Below are 15,385 nucleotides of genomic sequence, written 5' to 3'. Positions count from 1 at the left end.
ATACCAGTTGAAGGAAAAATTACCTTTTTCCTTGTAGGATCTTCTAGATTTCATCAAATCTGGGATGGAATAATTTAAAAAAAAAAATTATTCTATATTTATTTTAGATCTAAATCTTTAGATCTAATTTTATTATCTGATATTAATTCAAAAATAAATCTAAAAATATGAGGAAATATGAAATATCTCAAGGATAATCTGATTATCCTGTAGATGATCGCAGCAAGCCTGAGGTTCTGATTTAGCCACGCAATCGTCTGGCCTCTACTAGTATCCACTTAGTCAGGATCTAGATCATTTTCTCCTCATGAATCTTTGTTCCAAAAATCAAAACTAAATCTGATTAGAAAGATCTTCAAAAGTCTTCCTGAAGTTGAAGCAGCAGCCTATCGAAGAAGTCCTGTAGCCTTCCTGTTCAAGGCATCACCACACCTTAGACCTTTGCCAGATGGACATCCAACTCCTTGGACATGAAGAGGAGAGGAAGAGCTACAGATAGGATGTGGAAAAGAGGAAAGGGGGTGACAGATTTGATGGGTTTGGTGCAATCTCATCAAACCCTAGGCACAGACAGGGTTTATATAGACCCTGCTGTGTTGCGCAGTGCCACATCATTCGACCAATCAAAAAATTTCAATAAATCCAAAAAAATTTTGATTGATAGAGTGATATCATCTGATCACATCAGATAAAAACCCCCACTCTCTCTCTTATGTTGGCACCATCTTTGGATAAGCACAAAGGAAGGTTGGTGCCAACTAGTCCATGCTGATCAAGACTCTTCATCCTTATCCATTTGGGGCGCCCACTTAATACAATTGGGCTCACGCCATAATCTGATTATGACATCCAATTTAATATGGTTTTGGCATGTGGACACTCCACAAAAATCCTCCAATGAGCTGTTGCCAAGTGGCCATCAGTTTAAGACCCATATGTCAACATTTGACAGATGTCCTAAAATGAAAATGACAGGTGACAGGAATTAGCAGGTGTTATCTTAAATTCATCTCATGAATTAAGATAAGGATTTTTTAAGCTGGACAAACTTTATTTAGACTGAGAGAAACTTTCTCAAGGTTCTCTGAGTGAGTCAAATCACATTTGGCTCAGTCAAGATAGAAAAGATTACACGAGGAGAAAGTTAAGCTCAATCGTGTGCTAGCATGATTTTCTTAAACCTAATTGGATCTAATCCAAATCAATTGGGATAGCCTAATTGATGACATCCAGATCCTAACCCAGTTAGGTTCAATTCTGTATGGTAATGAGACATGTCATGATCTCATCATTGACATCATCGAAACACCTTTCGATGGACCAGAACTCTTCTGATTCATACAATTAGAATGATCGATCATCAAGATCATTCTAATTGCTCTCAAAATCCATCAGTGACACCTAGCAGTATATGGTGGCAACCCATCAGAACTGAAGACGAACCTCTTGATGCAGCTATCTGTGTGATTGAGTTCTTCTATCATGAGTCCCGATTGAATTAGGGTTAAGGTGAACTCGTCAAACCCAACATCAGTCATATGAATCAATCGATCGATCCGAGTCTGATGTGAAACTCCAATAGAAAACTCTTTTTCATTATTTCACTCTGCCATGGCCATGGGCTTAAGAACTCGATCTTTCGATCATCGTAGGACTACTCCTTTTATCTACCGAGGTTAATAGAATCTATTTTGGTGCGACGTAGTTCCTATAATGAATATGCTACGGCCAACATACATCTCAAAATTTTGAATGGCTAGGAGATCGAGTTATGGTATAGTCAAACTATAACACACTCAAGATGAACTGTCAATGCACCTCAGATCAAAGAACTAGACACACAACTGCAGCATTGAGCTAGTCATCGATGAGAAGGTAGATTTCCTTATGACTGCTCGATATGGTCACGCTTAGTACTCTCATTCTCAATGAATACCTGTACTCTCACTCCGATGTCTCCGCACCGTAGACTCAAGACACATTTACCCTAAGAAAGCGATCGTACACCAACCTTTCGGATCGATCACCATCCTCGTGATGATCCTATGGTCAGGAGCTGTTTATGAGTTAGTTATGTAAATTCATGCATTAAATTTTTAACTCTTAAAAATATGAATTGATATTCCTACTAACTCAAAAGATGTATCACAGACACAATATACACAATGTGATAGAAGAATAACCCATTTATTGATTTATAGTCAAAATTATAAATTTATCCTTAAATTTATACAGAAATGTGTCAGCCAATCTGGCATCTAGGGTACACATCTTATAATCTTGATATAAAGTTTACCTCCTATATTGTAAAGATTGTCCTAGTCTATTGTGAATCGATTTTTAAAATGATATTTTTAAAATATTTTAATCATTATTTTAGATCTAATTTTATACATATTTGATATATATAAATTTAATTTTAGATCTAAAATTTGATGTATATGTGATGTATTTTTAATTTAGATATGAAACTACATAAATTTGATATATGAAAATAGGTTTAGATCTGAAACAGTTATAAGATCATAAGTCACTAATTGCATGTAATAAAATATAATCTAAAAATTATTTTTAAATCTAAAATTATATTGTTGCATGTGGGTATGGGTTGAACAAATTAGATCTAAGTAATCAAACTACAATTAAGGTCTAATTGATTAGATCAAGCTAAAATCCATTTTCAATTTTAAGCAGTTGATTGAACCTAATTAATGGATGATTAGGAATAGATCAAAAGAGCTCAAAGTTGAGTTTAGTTGTAGTTGATCACATCGATTCATATTTTGATATGAGTTGATTGACTTAAGACCGAATTTGGCTCAGTAGTTCGGACCCATTTTAATAGGTTAATCTAATCGATTCTAATTGACTAATTTGATGTCTAAGGTAAGTATTTAGATGGTGGTTATTTAATTAGTTTCGTTATCTGATCTGATCAATTTTGATTGGTGTCTGAGAAAAGCAACAAGGAGATCCCCACGCATCTTAACTTATCTAGCTATATTAAGAGATTCAATTTTGTATTAGGTTACTTATTGACTCGAGTTCACCCATGTCGACTAGGCTAGCTAGACATATTGATGTGCTGACCTAATTTAATCAGTCGGATGTCAGATTTGCTGATTTAGAAGAGACCTAAATCCAAATCTTCTTATTAAATATTAAATCTAAAGATCTTCCATCATTGTAGAGATGCGGTGCCTTTCTAGCATTGATCATTCTCGACTGGTTATAGTGGTTCGGTTACGTCAGAAAGGTACAACTACTTTATTGATATTTGATGTCCTAAGATAGAAATATAGTTGGGCCCAATAACTATTAGATGAGGGTCTCAATGATGGCCTTGTGCCTGCTGATGAACGATGGGTCTGATTTCACTAAAAAATGTGCCAATAACTGTTAGGTGAGGCCATAGGACTTAGAAATCAAGCCCACTGCATCTTGCTTAGTGAAGTAATAGACAAAGAGTTATCCACTCATTGGTCTATACTCACCAATAATTGTTAGGTGAGGTGTGTATAGATTAATAGGATCATAGTACCTACTTGAAATCGATCGCGTATAAATTTTTGTTTCTCCATTCGAGGAGTGTGGCAGATTCAAAAAAATAGTGGGAGCCTTTGTTCATTTTTAAAATTCCTAGAACAAACAATCTTATAGGTACAAAATCTAATTAAAAACTATTTTGTCTGCAGATAACCATGTCGAGTTCAAACCCCTTAACCCGAATCTTCGATACAAATAGGTTGACTGACATAAATTATAAAGACTGACTCCAAAATCTGAGAATTATTTTCAATTCTAAAAAGCTTACCCATATCCTAGACCAGGAAGTGCTTGTGTTATCTATTCGTCCATCCACTGATCAACGAGCTGCACTTAAAAAATGGATGGATGAAGATAACAAGGCAAAGTGCTGCATCTTAGCATCCATGTCCAATAATCTTCAACAATAGCATGAAGACATGAGGACTGTCAGGGAGATACTAGTTTACCTGCAAGAATTGTATGATGAACAGAGTCGCACAGCTCACTTTGAAGTCTCTCACAGACTTTTCAGAGCGAAAATGCTTGATGGGCAGTCCGTCAGTGATCATTGTTTGACAATGATCAAGAACATAGAAGAGCTTCAGCAGCTCGAAATGAATATAGACAAGGAACTGCAGGTGGATCTAATCTTCTAGTCTCTTCTTGATTCATATGGACAGTTCATCATAAATTAACATATGAATAAGATCGATGCTACTTTATCGGATTTATTGAATATGCTGGTGACTATAGAGGACACCTTAAAGAGTTCAAGGGGCACAGTTCTTGCTATAGAGCAGGTTTCCTTCAAAAAAAAATCTTCTTTTAAGAAGAAAAAAAAGCTCGTGAAGAAACAAAAGAACGAGACCAAGCCCAAAAAGCAGGTTTCTAAGAAGGCCGACGATAAGAGAAGGTGTTTCCATTGCAACATTGAAGAACACTAGAAAATGAACTATCCAGCCTACCTGACGACTGTCAAGAGCAGAAAGAAGGATGGGCCTTCTGAAGATATATCTGAAATACTCGTTATTGAAACTAATCAATAATTTCTTCTTCTTCTTCTAGTTGGATTCTTGATTCTGATTCAAGTGCTCATTTGTGCACTTCAATGCAAGATCTTGAAAAAATTAAGAGGCTGAGAGAAGGCGAGATCACTCTCTGAATTAGCAATGGAGCAAGAGTTGCTGCTAAGGCCATCAGAACCTATCCTTTGTGACTACCATTAGGATTTAGTTTGCTTTTGAAAGACTATTACTTTGTATCTGTAGCCAGTAAAATTTTGATTTCTATCTTTGTACTGACACAGAATAATTATAATTTTTATTTCAATAAAAATATATATTCTATTTATTTTAAAAATAAACTTGTAGTACGTGCTTTCTTAATTGACAGTCTTTATCATTTGCATACTGATGTAAATGTAAAGATTAACAAGCAAATAATGAATGTCATAGGGTCTAAAAGACCTAGAGATAGGATTAGCCAAAAGTATATATGGCATCTTAGGCTAGACCATATTGGAGAGGACAGACTCAATAAACTGAAAAAAGATGATCTTCTCAGACCATTGACTTTCGAGTCTTATCAATCTGTGAATCATGTCTTCAAGAAAAAATGATCAAGCTGTCTTTTGTGGGATAAGAAGAAAGGGCCACTAAGATATTAGCCCTAGTACACACTGACGTGTGTGGTCCACTCGATATACAAGCCAAGGGTGGCTATGTCTACTTCAAACCTTTATCGATGATTATTTATGGTATGAGTTTGTGTATCTGATGCATCGAAAGTCTGAAGCCTTTCAAAAGTTCATAAAGTTCAGACATGAAGTAGAAAAATAGATCGAAAAATTTATAAAGGTTCTTCGATCAGATCGAGGAGAAGAATACCTTATCTTAGTGAAAAATTTTAGATCTATCTAAAAGATAATGACATTGTCTCATAGTGGATACTTCCAGAGACACCTCAGCTCAATGAAATATTCGAAAAAAAGAATCATACCCTATTAGATATGGTTTGATCCATAATAAACTTCACAGACCTTCCTGTCTTTCTTTGAGGACATACTTTACTTTTTACAATTCATCTCTTGAATCAGATTCCCTCTAAATCCATTCCTACCACTCCATATGAGTTATGGCATGGTAAGAAGCCAACTCTTGGGTATCTCAAGATTTGAGGATATCCGGTCTATGTCAAGCGACAGCAAGCGAACAAGTTAGAGGCTAGGTCCTTTAGGACTCATTTTATAAGGTATCTTAAGAAAATCATGGGATACTACTTCTATCTTTCTGAGGATCATAATACGATTGTGAGCCATCATATCATTTTTTTGAAAAAAGATTTTATCCAAGATGGAGGTAGTAGGAGGAAGATTGAGCTCGAAGAGAAAGTTTCTGAAGAGCATCGAGTTCAAGAATCAGAACCCAATAATGAGCCAGTAGATGTGACATCTCCTCCACCTCGTAGATCAAGTAGGATCTTCCATTCTTCGAAAAGATACTTAGGTATTCTTACAGAGGATCCAAAGGAAGCGTTCTTTGTAGGAGATAGGGACATTAGCAATGATCCTAAAACCTATGATAAGGCAATATTAGATTATGGACTCTAAGAAATGGATGGATGCGATGAAGTCAGAAATTGACTACATGCATTCCAATCAGATTTGATCCTTAGTAGATCCACTTGAAGATATTGTACCTATTGGATATAAATGAATTTATAAAAGAAAGATTGGATCGGATGGTAAGGTAGAGACCTATAAGGTAAGGTTAGTTGTAAAAAGATATAGTCAACGTGAAGACATTGACTATCATGAAATCTTTTCATCCGTAGTCATGCTGAAATTCATCTATACTTTGCTTGCCATAGCAGCATTTCATGATTATGAAATCTGATAGATGGATGTGAAAACTATCTTTCTAAATGGATATCTTAAGGAAGATATCTATATGGAGCAACTTCTGAATTTCATGTCCAGTGATAGTGATCACAAGGTCTGCAAGCTGCAAAAGTCCATATATGGACTCAAGCAAGCATCTCAGAGTTGGAACACTCACTTCAATGATGTAATCAAAATATTTGATTTCATCAAAAATGAGGAGGAGCCATGTGTGTATAAAAAGATCAGTGAGAGCGCTGTCATATTCCTCGTATTGTACGTGGATGACATCCTCTTAAGTGAAAATGATATTCCCATGCTAACGTCAATCAAAATATGGTTGTCAAAAGAGTTTGCTATGAAAGACCTAGGAGAAGCTTCCTACATTCTTGGTATAAAGGTCTATAGAGATAGATCTAAGAGAATGATAGGACTCTCACAGCATATATATATAGAGGAGGTGCTGAAGAAGTTCAGCATGAAAAACTCTAAGAGGAGTCTTTTACCCCTTAGATATGGCATTCATCTCTCCAAGGAGATGTGCCCTGACACACCAGAGAAGATCCAGTGCATGAGCAAGATCCTTTATGCTTCGATAATAGAGAGCCTCATATATGCCATGTTATGCACATGTCTTGATATAGCACTTGTCATGAGTGTCACGAGTAGATATTAGGCAAATCCAAATGAAGAACACTGGATTATTATTAAAAATATTCTTAAATACTTGAGAAGGACTAAAGATTTGATGTTGGTCTTTGGTGGAGGATCAAAACTGAAAGTTGAGGGATACACCGATTTAGACTTTATGGCTGATGTCGATAATAGAAAGTCTATATTGAGATGTATCTTCTTGTGCAATGGTGGTGCGGTTAGCTGGAAGAATTTCAAACAGTCGATTATTATAGATTCGATCATGGAAACTAAGTACATCGTTGCCTCTGAAGCTGCTAAGGAAGCCTTTTGGTTCAAGAAGTTCATTGCAGAGATAGATGTGATGTCATCATATGTCATTACACTACACTACAACAACAACGGTGCCATAGCTCTCACTAATAAGTCCAGATCTCACTAGAAATTCAAGCACATAAAGCAGCAGTTTTATATCATACGCGAATACCTCGAGAAGATGTTCATCGAGGTGCAGAAAGTCAACTCCACATTGAATGTGGCGGACCAACTGACCAAGCCTTTCAGCCAACAGAAGGTCGAAGCTCACCTTGAGAAGATGGATCTTAGGTATATGGCCAATTAGCTTTAGGTCAAGTAGGAGTTTGTTGGATTTGTGCCCTAGAAGCGAATTGTTGGCTAACACATTATGTAATTGTAAGACCTAAACTTATACTTATAATCTTTTTATTATCAATAAAGGACTTTCTCATTCCAATCATGTTTATGTGTCTATAATTTATCCTAAAAATTAACTAAGATGATTTTTGTATATTCTTAAAGAGTTAAGAATTTGAGACATACAATAATTAGTGGTTAATTTTTAAATACTCCCGATCAAAAGATCATCACGGAGGACAGTGATTAACCTATTTAAGATCGATGCACAGTTCACCTCCCTTATGGGCAAATGAGTCTCGGATCTGCAGTGTAGAGATACTAGGGTGAATGTGCTGATGGTTGTTAGAAAATAACTTGCGTTGAACGTGACCAATACGAGAATCACATGGATGTCTACTCACTCGTCAGTGGTCTTCTCGATGCTGCAGTGGTATGAGTGGTCCTTTGACCTACGGTGTCATTGACTATTCACAGTGAGACTATTGGGTTTGACTGTACGTTTTCTTGGTCTCTAGCCATTCAGATCCTTGTTGTGTATGTTGGCTTCAGTAAGTTCAGATTCGCTGGTTGGAGTACGATGCACCTAGATGAAATCTATCGACTTTGATAGAAAAGGAGAAGTCCTATGCGATTTGCGAGATTGAATTCAAAAAGTCTATGGTCAAAGCAAGTGTGAATACTGAAAAAATTTTTTACAAGATTCACAAATAAACTTGAATCGAGCTAATCTAGTATATGACTGACAATGGGGTCTGACGAGTTCTCCATGACTTTCGTCAAGTAGAAACTCATGATAAAAAGACTGAATCATATGATAACTATACTTAGGGATTCATACTTTCATTCTATTGGATTGTCACTGTTAGAAAATATATCCCAAAAATCAATCATCAAGTTATTGACGGTTGAGAAATCAAGTATGATAATTGATTTGTTAATAAATAAAATATATTTGATATTTTTATCATAAGCTTTCATCTTCTAACAAACTCCGTTGTTATTATGAGTCCTTAGGACTATTCAGATTTGATAAAGAAAGGATTTATCGATTAGTCCTTAAAACTGTTCATGACCAAATGATAGGCTGTTAATAAGGACAACAGCTTCTATCGAGCATAGGTCGCTGTAGGCCATATGGATTGGTTGTCCTCTTAACCAAAGAGTGTGGAGATACTGGTATGGCATACAGATGAGATGTAAGGGTACATCATCATTGAATGTGATCAACTCTAGAGTATTCTGCTGTCGAGAATGACTCTGATGGGATATAGGTATAAGTGTCCCTTAGACCTGAGATCATCTCAGTGACTTGCAAGCAACTCACTATGCTTTGGTACTAGACTAACTGAATTTCTAATTCAGTGATGGAAGGCTTCTGGGTATAGTCAAGTACTTGCGAAGTCAAAGTGTGATCGAGATAGGATTGACCACTCCAAGAGTTGGAGAAGAATGAGTCACTGAATTTCAATTTAGCAAAACCTTGACCAGGATAATCCATCAGATGGATTTGATATTTTGAAATACAATGTGGACAACCTAATCAGAGTTGACAGTTGAACTCTGAGGTGTTCTATGATCATTTTGGTCAAGGGGATGAATTATATGAAAACTATATTCGCATAGGTTCTAAGGATGTTGTTCTACACATTCGACCTATCCGATCATCGGATACCATTACTAGATGGTCACTTCGATTGGTACAAAAATTTATTCCTGTACTACCGACTTAGGTTCGGACCTATGAGGTCACACACATTAGAGTTCATGATCCGATCAGATGGTTGATCAATGATTAAGAATCGTTCTAGATTAAATGATCAATACGATTGATATTTAACCTAGTGCAAGTGTTGCAGGAGGATCGATTAGCAATTTGATTGCTAATTGACTTAATTTGATTAAGCCAATGGGCTAAAATTAAGTCTAATTAAATATGATTTAATTAGATTTAGTTTGAGCTTGATTGGATCAAGTCCAATTGGTTTATTCGATAAGCCAAGTGCAAGAAAAAAACTAGTCCTAATTCAATTAGGACTTGGGTCAACCTAATTTCTAATTTGATTAAAAAATTAAATTAAATTTAAATCTAATTTAATCTAATTAAATTAGATTCTTAATTAGGTTAAGACTTATTTTAATTAGGTTGATTTAATTTTAGTTTGATTTGGTTTGAGAAATCAAATTAAAACAAGTCATAAGATAGAATCCTAGTAAGACTAGGATTCCACCTTGCACCACATAAGCCCCCCCATGCCCTCTCTCTTATTTCATGCAAATTTCTTCTTATTTTGTGTGACAAAAGCCCTCTCCCAGGTTTTTTCCACATCCAAAAGGTTTTCTCTCTTCTTTCTTACATGAAAAATGGTTGTGGATCAAATCAAAGTAGGAATAAATTTGGATTTCAAATTCTATGAGATAGAGTTTTAGAAATCCAAAACTCTTTCCTTTTTGCACCAAATTTACTCAGATTTTTTTAAAATTTTCATGAATTTTAGAGAACACATTATGCACCCTTTTCTGGTGGTCCATGCATGAAAATAAGGAGGAGGCACCCAAGAGTTGGGCACCCCTTATCATGTCATATTTGGATAAGCCTTGACTAGGTATTTGACCTAGACAAGAACTCTCTCATATCTCTCTCTATAAAATGAGTTTTTTCATAAAATTTTTGAAGAACATAGAGATTTAAGAGACCTTTGGAGAATCCAAAAATTAGAGAGAAATACTTTTAGATCATGGAGATATAATAGACACAAGATAAGGTGTCTAGGAGAGAGTAAAGAGAAGAAGAAGAGGATCTTCTTCTAAGGTTGTTAGTTTCATCTCTTTCCTTCCTCCATCTTAAGTTTTCTGAGAGTGTCTCAGATCTGAAACTCCTTCTCCTACTTCTCATCTTTGGAAGAGTCCAAATCAAGAAGAAGGAGGCACCTGATCAACCATCGAAGAAGGATCAGCGCAGTACTAGCATACTGTGCTGATTTTCTGGAGCAGGACTTCTGATCGAGATTCATGGGCTCGTGTGGATGACTCCTAGAGGTCGGACACATGTGCGGCTCACAACATCATCCTTAAGCCCGGATCAGCAAGGTTAGAACGTCTAACTTGCAAGATAATAGATCTGATCTATTATTTAATACATACATTAGATGTAGTATAGAAACATGTTGATATAATCAACATGTAGTTCATGCTCTATATATTTTAATTTTTGATTTAATACTATGTAATAATCATGTAATAGAATCTTGGATCTAGAGATTCTTTGATTTTAAAAAATAAATTTTGATTTATTTTAGTCTTCCGCTGCCTGATCTTGAAAAAATTTTAAGATCTAATCATGAAATACTAGATCTGGTTCCTTCAGTCACTACGTACTGCTAGGTGTCACTAATAGATTGTGAGACTCATCGATCGTCATCTTGATTATCGATGGTCTTCGAAGGATAGAATTTAAAATATTTCAATCCATTGAAAAAGGTTTCAACGATATTGTGATGGAGATCATAATATATCTCACTATCAGATAGAATGAAACCTATGAGATCACACATTAAGAGATTTAATCTCGAATTTGTTAATTGGACTTATGAAATTCCAATTGGATTAGGATTTGTTGAAATCCTATTAGGTTTATGAGAACCATGCTAGCACACGGTTAAATCTAATTCTTCTCGAGACTTCGATTTGATCAAGTCCATAGTCTTGAGCCTAACCTAAATTTATTTAGATTTAATTGAGCTCTTAATTGTGAGTCCAAGAAAATTTGATTAAGTCAATTAGTTGACATAATTATTCTAACATTATCACTTTTTTATCTCCTAATTATCTCTAAATGTGCATGTGGAATAAAGGAAAGAATGGGTGGTGCATACTTTTATTTTTGGCATGAAATAGGTGCCAAATCTCTGGATTTGGCAAGTGGGGCTCGCCCCCTTCTCATGTGTGGTGTAGAAGAGAGAGAGGTGGGGCCACACCCCTTTCTTGTTTTGTTAGAAATCCTATTATGGGGTGCCAAAAATTGGCACCCCAACTATCTGACATATATTAGGTGGGCGCCCCTTGTACCTATTTTAAGAGGATGATAAAATATTATTTATATCTAATTTTAATTGAAATAAATCAGATTAAAAAGATAGAAGATTTTTATGAGATAAGGATCTATCTTTTTAAGATAATTGGGTTCCTATTTTGTGTCAGGATAGTGCCTATATAAAGAGTATGACTCTGGGGTTTCTATAGAATAGAGTTTTTGGTGAAACAAATTCCCTTCTTTCCCTTCTCCATGCCTCCTCTCCTCCCTCTCTTCCTTTCCATGCCTAAAAGTTAAGTGTCCCCCTCTTCCACATGCTAAGAGGTAGTACTTGGTGACTTCAAAATTGAAGATCAAGGAGAAGAAGAAGAAGGCTGCAATCAAAGAGTTGATCCGACAGTCCAGATCAAGATATTGATCAAAGTACTTAAGGCTAAGATTCTTCTTAGGAAGAAGAATCTTTTATGAGGAGAGATCAATTCGAAATTGATCCTAGTAGATATCCGTAGAGGTCGGACATATGTACGGCTCGAGCATCTATGAATTTACGATCATTAGAAGTGGTGAATATCTATCTGCATCAAGGTAATGAGATCCGATCTCATATTTTTCTCTAAATTTTAGATTGTACATATGTGTTTTCTTCTAGGCTTGGGTAGGATTAGATTTGATCTCTTGCATATTTTCTTAAAAGGTTTAATCCATTTATTTTTTGCTGCAGTTTTCAAAGTTTTGAAATCTACACATACTGTCTATCTGATTTTCTAATACTACTATCCTAGACGTCGACCTGGAGTATTGCCTGAAGGTGCCTTAATTCTGGATTCGTGAAATTCTACCACACATTAGGATCGCAACTGCCTACAGCAATCTAACTTCTCTAAAATTGAATCGAGCGATCATCTAAGCTGAATCTTCATAGATCTATTGAGGAGATCGTTATTGTTGGTAAGTAAAATTCATCTTCTTGAATTTTTTTAGATCTGAATCTAAATTACAAAGCCTAATCAAAAAAAAATTTCTCAATCGCTTTCGATCCTAGATTCTTAAAATTAAAGGGACAGCTGTACATGCTAGGAAGATCCACCTACTTTAATCAATGCTTTTCTTCGTTGAAAGTTTAGATCTTGTTAGATTTTGCTACTATTTATTATTTGATTGCTGAAAAAAAAAATTAGTTGCATCTTCATCTACATATTCGTCCCCATCAAAATCTGGGGCCAAGGATCCAAAATCAATCAGTCCATTCCTAAAGATAAACTCCCAAAACTCTTTGGATTCAATGCTATCCAAGAAAGTCCTACACCCTCTCTTCTTTTAAGGGTCATCAATACAATTGAAATCTCCTACAACTAAAGAGGGCAAACCCTAATCAACTAGCCTGGAAACCTCCTCTCACAACACCCTCCTCTGTCTGTAGTCAGTGCTAGCATAGACACTAGATAAAATCTAAGAAGTTTCATTTATTTCAGAAATGATAACTACAATCTATCGGTTACAATTATGAAACACATCAACATTGGCAACCCTGATCCTCTATACAATAATAATCCCCCTCACAAGGCTGTAGGACTCGATTGTGTAGAATCTTGATAATGTTGGGAACCAATGTTGCACCCGCTCAAGGCTCCTCTCCATCAATTGTGTCTCAAGCAAAATGCACAACTCCCACCATTGCTAGTACATCAACCTGCTGTAAGTGGAGGCAAATGAGGGCTTCTCAGTCCCCTGCACATTCCACACTAGGATCTTCATAGGTGGGGATCACCATCAGTGGATGCCACCCCCATTCCACCGACTTGGCCTTGTGAGTCCACCTTGCTCCCTGTAAGCCTAGCTTTAAAAGGCCCCGCATCAGCTGCCCTTAAAGCAACCCTTATTTGGGCCACCACCACACCATGCCTCTTTTTCTCCAAATAGGCTGGCCCAATTCCCATCTTGCCATGTTCATTGCCACATCGATGGAGGCTGCCCCCTTTCCCAATGAAACTGAGGGCTCATTGGAATGCCCTGGGTTTGAAAGAAGGGCCGACCCCCTACCTCCAAAGAGAGTCTCCGTCTCCCCTTACTGCCCACCACCGGCAAGCCATCCACCACCTTTATCCTCATTGTTGCAAAGGCAAGATTTGGGGACTTCACCTCCAAATCCCCATTGATAGGATACTCATAGCCCTCCTACCAAATTGAGGCCATCTCTTGACCATTGCCGGAGCACCATCCTCTCCATCAGACCCTAATGTCGATGCTGCCCACCCTTCGCCAGCCTTCACCTCCACAAAACTACCACGGTCATGTCAAAGAGGAGGCCCAACATCCACAACCTAAGGAGATACAGATGGGCTGGGTCCATCCTATATCGCCAAGTAGGATACAACCCCATGGTTCGAGTCCAGACTAGGCACTAATTCATATTCGAGTAATTCTTTGTACACCGCGTCCGATATAGATAAAATACACCATTCTATCTAATTGGGTCACATAGCCCTCGCCTTCCAATATGCATTTAATGCCTACAGGTTTACTTTTTCGATTGAAATTTTGAATGATGAAAATACCCCTTCTTTTAAAAAAATTATGATATTTTGTGGTCATATTATGACATCCTATAATCAAATTATGACTTCTTGCACACAGGATCATAAAGAAGAGAAGGACATTTTTATTATTTAAAACTTTCATAAATTTTCAATGATGAAAGTGCCATTTTTTCTTTATGACTTATGAAAGAAAATATAACATCTTGTGTGTAGGAAGTCATAATTTGACCATGGGATGTCATAATATGACTATAGGATGTCGTAATTTTTTTAGAAGAGGAGGAGCATTTTCGTCATTCAAAATTTCAAACGAAAAAGTGAAACTGCAGGCATTAAATGCGCCATTAAATGCACGTTGGAAGGTGGTGGCTACATGCTTAAATGTGATTGGATGGTGTGCTCCACATCAATTTTATTGCACCCCACATAGTGCATAAAGATTTTCTCATTCACACCCAGGTCTTTTCCCTTTACCTAGGCTCTAAGCCTACTTCAAGTGGGCCGAGTCGGAGCCCACCTCCACCATAGATAGGTCTGAAATCACTAGGCCCCTACCTGACCTAGGTCCATATCCACTTGAGCCAGTCCTGAGTCAACCAACACTAATAAAGGTGACTCGAACTGAGTTGGTGATCGCCACTCACCGACATCCTTGATTCATGCCAGTCGGATTGTGGGTCCAATGATCGCCGGTGAGCCACCTTAGAAGGCTTCTACCACCCTTCTGAATTTGGGGGACAACCAGACAGACTCTGTTGCCATGGAGGTGAGTCTGCTCAACTCGATTTAGGAATCGATGCGGTGGGTCATGACTCACTGTTCTTCCCCCACTTCAATCCATCGGTTGCAACCCTAGGTCGGACCTTGGATGTCACCACTCAAGGGCCCACCTGGGGTTGGGCCACCATCGCCCGTCCCTCACCACTGCTCGATGGTGTCGGCTCCACGGAGTCTGGCTCAAAAGAGACCTCCATCAACACTAGATTAAATCCACAACATTTTCTAGCTAAAGAGAACTGTTGGACACGGTAGACGGCAGGTGTCATTAGAATGGCCAATCTGTCCACAATAGAAACACACCGCTAGGAGGTTCTCGTAGACAAATGGCTGCCAAAAAATTTG

Source organism: Elaeis guineensis, chromosome 12 (genome assembly GCF_000442705.2).
Source record: "Elaeis guineensis isolate ETL-2024a chromosome 12, EG11, whole genome shotgun sequence".
NCBI classification, from domain to species: Eukaryota; Viridiplantae; Streptophyta; class Magnoliopsida; order Arecales; family Arecaceae; genus Elaeis; species Elaeis guineensis.
The sequence above is the reverse complement of the archived record's forward strand: the minus strand, read 5'-3'. Positions refer to the sequence as shown.